Raw genomic sequence first — 8,809 nt, forward strand, 5'->3', positions numbered from 1 at the left:
GACCAGTGTGCTACATAAAGTCTCCCCAACTTAGAGGGAACACCATGGCTGTCTGCTCTGCATCAGGCTCTAGTGAAGTAAACACAAAATGGCAGCAGTTTCTTGCAGAGCTCTGGAAGAGATTTTAACATCTCCCAGCAAGGCAGACACAGCTCCACCAAAGCATCCTGATGGCCACACAGTGGAGGGAGTCTATTAGAGCTAGACAAAGACCTGAGCTTGGCAATGTCTGAAACAGCCCTGCCAGAAGCTGAGGGACCCAACCTTTTTCTGGAAACTCTGGAAACCAAATTGCAAGGAAATGAAAGCACAGGGAGTTGACACGACCTCAAATAGCAGCTAGCCTTAAAGCTTCTTTTACTTATATCTACATAAATGTAAGAGCAGAGGAGCTTTCTGGGTTGCTGTCCCTTCAGTAAGTGGTACATTCTTGATAATGTTTCTAAAATTGGTATTCTTTTGCCAGTTTGATAAAGAACACCACATTTTGCTAGGAACTCACAAGGCCTTGCAGTTTGGGAGAGGAAAAAGCGATGGGGCACACAAGCCCTAGCGGAAGCATACTTTCGGAGGCATTCAGGTCTCTATCACATGGTGGTGAATATAGCAGGCATCTCTATCAGCAAATCTGTAGCCTTCTGACATTGTGCTGTCATGGTGGAGAAACCTGTTATAGCACCCAGGGATGTAATTAAAATGTAGTTTGTACATGTGTGGGGAAAAATGTACTCACAGACTGATAACATGGAAAAATAAGATGTGACTTGAAGTTAATGGAAGGAAACAGCTCCCTGAGGAAACAGAAAATTGTTTTAACAGTAACAGCCACTGGGTGGTAGAGTCTGCTACCAAGAGATGTGGTCAAGAAGGCACTGCTGCAAGGGGCCAACAGTGGTTTAGGTAGAGTGGTAACGGTGCTAATGCAGGGAAGTCCTACAAATCCTGGAGGTCAGTTATACCCCAATGATCCCTCTCAGCCCCACTTTCACAGTTTATACAAAAGCAAAGCAGAAAGAGTGTGTGCTTGACCAGAAGGAGCAAACAGGGTTACACTGAAACTCCTAAATAAACTGATACAAGATGGGTAACACCCAAATCAGTTCCAAGATCAAGATTTCTCTTCATTTACGAGCATAACAAGGTTAGAGAGGTGAGCAGAGTAAATAATTAACTCATTTACAGTTTGGGTTTTTTTTTTTTAAAACAGAGTCATTTTAATCTCCTGGGTAATTAGCTATGCAGTTGACATTAATCATAACTACAGCAATTATTTGAAGTATTTGATTAATCAATCCAGAGGAAAAACAGAGCTAGGCCAAACTACCCTTGCTGCATAGCCCTGTTGGTCAATCAGTCAATACATAGGTGCTGGCTTTCAGAAGTGTGACATGTTTCCTGCTGGGTATAACATAACAAGTCCTCTGACTGGATGGATATAACAATAAGATGGATATAACATTTCAAATGGGGAAGATGCAGGCCACGATGCTTTCAAACTGAACTAAAGAGTATTTATTAATGCTAGACTTGCTGAATTGTGATCCTCATCACTTGTGGCCCTCCAGCTACTAAAGGACAAATACAATCACATGCTTGCACAGACCTGATACTACACATGAAAAATACCGTCACACAACAGTGTGTGTCAGCCAACATCAGCAGAGGGCTAAAACTCTTAACTCTTTCCTTCTCATCTATAATATGAGCAGTTATTTCAATTAAGGAAGAATAATGAGCCTAGAAGATGGTCTGAACATTATTATTATTAAAAAATCAGGTTAGAAAAGCTCAGATGTACATATTTTTTTCTTGTTATTTTTCCTTCTAGTAATCATGTCACAGTGGAATTCCAGTTTACAACTCCTACTACTGGCAGCAGTGATCTTCAGTTTTGTTCAATTAAGTGTGCAGAGTCTTGGAAAACTACCCAAATAAAACTTCAGCACCTTTTTGAGAATGCTCATACCTACCAGCAGACAGCTGGTAATGCGCTGTATTAAAGTACATTCTCACCTGGTTTTGCTCTGGATTAGGTTGCTGCTTTCAAAAATGCAAATGTTAACTCCCAGAACAAACTTGGCTTGATGATGTTAAGCTTATGTGTAAACTTAGATGCAGCAGACTTTCATTACAAGAGCTTAACCATTCAAAAGGATGAAAAATACAAGATGGGGCACATTTTTTAAAACAAATATTGGAACACTCAACCTGTATTTTATTGATTACGTTTCCCCCATCTAACACTTTTACTGCTGCATATAAATGAAACTAACATTTCTTTAACACAAAAACTGGAAATGATCAAAAATCTTTTGGACTGCTACAACTCTCGCAGGGAATTCATCTTCCTCATAGTCGTGGCAACGCAAAGTTCTGACGTGTGACAACTGACTGCACTCTCTTCTGAGCACAACCCAGGTGAAAAGCAGACTTTCCTGTGTGCACACAGGACACCAGAGTGCCGTGCAAGGGAGGAGCACACTCCCAAACCTTTTATACATAGATCCCTCATACGCAAAGCCAGGAGATTCCCACTCCAGTGTAGAGGACACCCTGCAGGAAGAGAGGCAGTGTCTAGAATAAGCCAGCACATGTGCACTCTCAGTAATATCAACCACTCCAAGTTTTTAGTCTGCTCTTCAAGCAGCATATTTCTTACATCTGGCATGCAAAATACTGTAATAGTGAAGAACGTCCCATTTTGATTTAAATGAATGCATTTATTTCCAAATGGGAGACCATAAGTTAAACAAACACATTTCTCTCTTTGCACATGAAAGCATTGTTTTGTCACAGATGTACAGTATAATACATTTATTTTCTCAATTGTTTTGTATTTGTAAGGCATTGCCAGTTATTTGGATGGGTTTGTAAGGATGAAGCAAATTGCTCTGTGGGGCTCTATTCAGGGAACATAATATTCCCACAAAAGCACCATAATTCTGCATGCAGCAACACAAACTACCACGACATTGCAGCAGCTGGCAGGGTGGATAGAGTTAGCATTATCAAAACCAGCATGATAACTCTACTCCAAAACCCCCTTACATGCATAAATTAATGATGAATGTACATTGATTAACCCCCACCCAGACTCCAAGGAACCCTGCCTTCTCTGCAATATAACTTTGAACCTCACCACAGTTATTTTGTCAGTTCGCAAGGCCTGGGGAGCACTTCAGCTTTTTCTTGAATCGCATTGGCCTTGCCCAAGCCTCTTAAGCCCTGCTTGCATAAGCGCACTGGGGAAGATTAGGGACTGTGCTACAGCCCCTAAGCCATGGGGAACAGCCAAGAACACAGAATGGTATTAGTAATGTGCCAGGCAGTGTATTTTGGGAGGTCTGCCACACAGAAAGCTGGGAGGAAGAAGATCCTGCCAGGGATCACATCTATGTTTCAAAAGTTAGATATAAATTCATCTGTACCTATCTTTCTGACTAAGTAACTCCCTTCTCCAGGCATGCAGCGTGGCATAACAAGTTATCACAGAAACACTTTACGTGACTATGTTTTTCATCACAACTACAACAGGCTGGAAGTATGCACAGACTCAGTGGACATTGCTGCCCCGATATTCTTAGGCTTCTCCATCCATTTGCCAGCTTCCTACACAGCTCCCTCTAACCAGTTCCCACCTGGCACACTCCAGCTTCCTGAAACTTGACCACAAAGGCCTTCCTATCCATCTTTAAGTCCTTCTGGTTACACAGATACAGGTTTTAAAAGAAAAAAAACAACTGAGGAAAAAAGAAAATGTGTGTTCTTAATGCAGGCTGACTAACCAAAGTTAGTTAACTCAGGTTAAAGCAGGAGTGAAGACAAGGCAGCTTGTCCTGGATGCTCGAGTAGAACATAATGTGGTAATTCACATTTAAAGTCAGCTTGTCTTCTGTGATATTGAATCTGAGTGCAATGCCTTTAGCATACATAGGTAGATAAGTAGGTTCATATTGAGTATCTAAGGTAATAATAATGATACGTAGGCAGACTGAATATCTAGATCTGATCGGAAAGCCTCCTGTTCGACTACTACCTCTCTAAAATATCCCTGTAGTTTCTTATGTCAGCTGATTTGACCTTTAAGTAAGGGCACATCTTCACATAGTGACTAGTTTCTGTGGGTCAGTTGTGGAGCTGCTTAAGTCAGGCTTCAGTTTGCATACTAATGGCTCCTCTCAGCCTATGAATATGCTTTCGGTTGCTGCTTCTGTTATATACAAGCTCAGCTTCAGCAAACCCTGAGCAGCCTAGTTTATATGAGCAGGTGCACTGAAACTGAGCAAGAGAGGACAATCTGTGTCAGCAGGAATATCAAGAGAGGAGCAGTGGAGGTGGACCTTAATGAAACAACCACCACTTGCTTTATACACAGTCTCCTACAGATATGAGAGCTGGAAGTTCTGTGAAGAGGTCTAACAGTGATCAAGACACTAACTTTAAGGTCTAGTCGCTACTGGAATCCTTTATCCAGCTATAGAGAAGTTGTTTGGGATCCCATGGTTCTTCTAAGCCCATCTGCCCATCACCTGTTTGTATGCAACATCATTTGCAGCTTTACTTGATGCAGTTACAGCTCATGACCTCAGAAAATTCACTACTTATAGCACTGATAATAAAAACAATGTGGAAGGGAATTTGGGCTGAAAAGAAATCTCAGCTTTCTAGATTTTTTGCAGGATCATTTTAATTTTGATCAGTCAGCTCTACTTGTGAAAGTCAGGAAAGAGCTGACTCAGTGAACACACTGAGTGGTGATTACACACAGCAACCTAATGATGGCAATGATGATTTTGTGGTAACTTGTGTACCACTGCTGAACATCACTGGAAGAGACAGAAGAATAAGGAAGAGCCCTGCAATATATTGCTGCACTTCCCTACTAGACCAGTAGAAATCCTGCTGGCAGAGTCCCGAGGGAGGAATTGAGTCTGCCTTTGTTGGAGTTCAGGGGTGGCAGAAAAAGGTAGTGCCACTGTAACAGAGCATAGCTCTTTCAAAACACTTTTCAGCTGAGTTCTCTAAGCTCTTTGCAAAGGTGAGTCAGACCATTATCCTTGTTGTGCACATCTCCATCTGATTTACTCAAAAGTGACTTACCAAAAATGAGCCACCCCTCAAGATGTCCAGCCCATCTTTTCCAATTCACAGCTTGTCATTCATCAAGATACAACAACAGATCCCCTGGAAGGCAGCAGTCCCTGACCACTGAGATGACAGCGAGCAAACCCCATGAAGAGCATGGGAGCTGGGATGATTTTCCTGCTGCTGGTTGTTACCTGAGTAAATTCTAGAGAGGCTGTTCTCACAAACAGCTGTCAGAGGCAAAAGCACAGGGCAGCCCACGTATGTCAGCATCCCTGCTGGGACAGGAAGGCAGTGCTGCTGCAGAGCCAGAACATATCCACTGCATGGGTGGGCTGATCCCACTGCCAGTCACAGCAAAGAGACTAATTACATAGAAATAATTCCTATAGAAGCAAGCAGATTATCTGCATTTGCTAGCAAGGTGGATAAGGATGTTGCAGGTCAGCTAAAGGTATTCACCAAATTCAGTTACACTTAGACACTGGATTGGTGGGGAGCAAGGGAGAAGAGGTAGCCAGTGTGGCTGGATGGAAGCACAAGGGCAGGTGAAACAGATTTACAAGAAGATTTGAAGTAACTTCTCAGAATAAGGCAGCAATTGCAATGAAATACACCAATATCATACAGCAATCAATACGGATTGAAAATGTGTCAGTTTTACAAAACACCTCCCCATTTCAAAGCGGATCATTAAGAAATGAAAAAAAAAAGTGAAACTATTCACTGCAGTTAAACCACTTGAAACAGAAGCTTTATTTATTTTTAGAGTTAAAGTTATTACATGACTTCATGTCTGAAATGAGCAAATGGAAAAGAAAACAAATCATTCACACAGCGCTGAACTCAGCACCACTGTTTTTCTTCAGGTGACCGCTAAGGGTCTCTCTTGCTTAATATGGGCCACAGCACAGATTTTTCTCCCTCTGTCATGATGTTTTGTCATCCAAATTCATCCCTTCCCCCACCCATGATACCTAACCATCCCACAGCTCCCCAGAACACCAAACCACTAACACCTCACATCATCTCCTCTCACCAGTCTCGAATCGAGGAGTTAATGACACATCTTTCTGGGTTTTTATGTGCATGCAATCCTACACACAACCTTTCCTGGGCAAGCAGAACACAGACGGAGCCACAGCAATTAACACTGTCCATGATCTGTCTGCATGGTCACAACATCTGTACATGCTTGGGACGTGTACATGTGGGTCACACATGCCTCATTCTAGAGGCAAACACATCCTTGCTTCTTGGAGGCTGTAAGCATCAGTGCGATACCAGATTTCATGGTATGGATTCTAGCCTCGCATGTCTGGATGCGTGGACAACAAACGAGAACGCCAGTCATTGCAAAACATGAACTGTAAGTAACCAGTAGGTAATTATGGAGGGATGTGTCTGTGTGGCTCAGCTCCAACATTAACAGAGGGAAGAGCTCTGCCTATTGAGTCATCAGCAGCATTTCCTTCTAGCCCTTGGGTTTCCCGATAGGTCTCCCCTGTGAGTTACTGCCCAGACCCACAGTGGCTGAGCTCATAAAAGCTGCTGACCTCACACCCCCAGGGAATGGGGCTCCAGTCCCCGACAGCCAGGAGAAGTTTCCTAGCCACGACCGTGCTCCAAGGACATGGTGCTTCATCAGCCTCTTTATTACAGCAACTGAACTGAATACTAATAACATCCCCAGCCATATCACAGCAGCTTCAGACACACCATGCCATAACCAAACAAGGGCTGCTGAAGTCACACAAGAGTTTTATAGTGCCCCATCCCTTTGGTCATCCATAAGTCCCAAACGGTCCGTAGCCCGAGTGCCCCCATGTAGGAATTGAGTCAGCACCTCCTCTGCAGGACAAGAATTTGGCTAATGAGAGATTGTTAAATGAGAGGAAGACATTTCTTAATCAGAGACCAGATACCACCTAAAAACTGCAGAAGTATGCCTGACCTTAGCGTTATCACAAGGTGAATGAATACACAGCTGGGCATTTTCTATTGTGCCTCTTCAGTAGGCAAGGCTATCTGAATTCTTCCATACTTATTTCTACTATTTCCTATAGAAAGAGATGGACTTTTCAATCACTTTGCTGTTTGTCCTACTCCTTCCTTCTATTTCTGTTTTTCTTCTTTTTCTATTAATTTCCCAGTCCCACGCTCTGTTTCTACTACTGTCCCCATCCCTTCCAACAGAGCTAAACAGTGAACACATGCTGATCTGTCTATTCCATGTAATTCCCACTATAATTTTCTCTCAACAGATTTGTTAGCCCCATAAAATAGTCACTAAAAGGTTTCCAATGACAAGCAGGACTTGGGCCTCTGAAAACCTCATCTCACTGGACCAGGTGCCAGATCACATGAACAAGTTAAAGCAACTGGTATGATGGGGAACAGAGGGTATTTGCCAGTGCTCTGCAGTAAAGCATCTGCTCAGCTGGCCATGGGCTTTTCTGTACTACTGCAGCAGCACCTTAACATCTCTGACAGAGCTAGAGCACCATCAGAGTAATTCTCCAGGTCTGCAGGACATCGGAAGACATTTCTGAAGACCAGATAAGAGGAAGCTGAAAAGTTCAGCTTCAGAATTACATGTGTCTCTGAAACAATAAATGTTTTGAGTGATCAGCATTTCTAGGTAGTGAAACAAATGAGTGTTTCCATTCCCCAGGGAAGTGGGAAGCAAGCAAACTCCACTCCTCTATTCTGTAGCGTACAGGAAATCCGAGTGATTGATGGCAGCAGAGAAGGGAAATGCACATTCAGCTTATATTTCCAATGTAAATGACTTGCCACCTCACCCCTCTCCTTCCTGTTCCTTCACACACTCCCCACACTCCAGCTGATATCTGTAGTATGTGTGCATCAGGGAGGAAGAAAGGAAAAAGGACAATCCTTGTTAAGACTGCTTCCCCCCACCCCAATTTAAATGAGCAAAGAAAACATATGCAAAAACAAAGGTCAAATAGCTGTTTCAGCCCTCAGCTCTTTTTGCCCACAGACCCAGCGTGGTGACATAGGGATGGACTAAATCCTGCCGCATTGCTCCCAGACCCCACTAAAAGATAGCCATCTGTGTCAGGTGCAGAAGGCTAGCCCCTGCTCTTACAGAATTTCTCCTTGTATTACCAAAGGTCAAAGTAGCAAGCAAAGAGGCTTTTTAAAATGCTGCACATCGTTTGAGGGATCTGTCCAGTTCACAGGGACGCTGAGATGCAGCGATTGCCAAGGCAAGAGAACAAACCCAGAGGAACGCAGCGAACATCTGCTTGCAGGAGGCGTGCCCCTGTTCTTTCCCAGGCAGCTCCATGAGAGGTGCTTATTTTTACAAAGCAGGCTCTGAGATCTTAAAGAACTGATGTTGTCGTGGTGCCCTAAACCAATGAGTATGTGACCTACTCGTTCCCACTCTGTCCCCTGACCTTTTCCCATAGCATTCTCCAAAAGCATCACATGAAAAATAGCCCTTCTCAGCTCTCCAGAGGCTTTGGAGACAGCATCAAAGCTCTGTGCTTATAAACAATTCCAGCTAGGCCAAAATGCCATTCCAGCATCAGGGGTCCCAGGATTTGTAAGCCTGTCACAAGGAACTGGAGGGAGAGGGGGCAGGGGAGAGGCAGCATGTGTTGCCAAGGGAAGCGGGAAGCGAGGGACAGGCATCTGGGGTGTGAGCTGAGCTCCATGAAAACCCCGTAGGCTGAGATAGGGTTTATCCACACAC

The sequence above is a fragment of the Mycteria americana genome, chromosome 6 (assembly GCF_035582795.1).
Source record: "Mycteria americana isolate JAX WOST 10 ecotype Jacksonville Zoo and Gardens chromosome 6, USCA_MyAme_1.0, whole genome shotgun sequence".
Lineage (NCBI taxonomy): Eukaryota > Metazoa > Chordata > Aves > Ciconiiformes > Ciconiidae > Mycteria > Mycteria americana.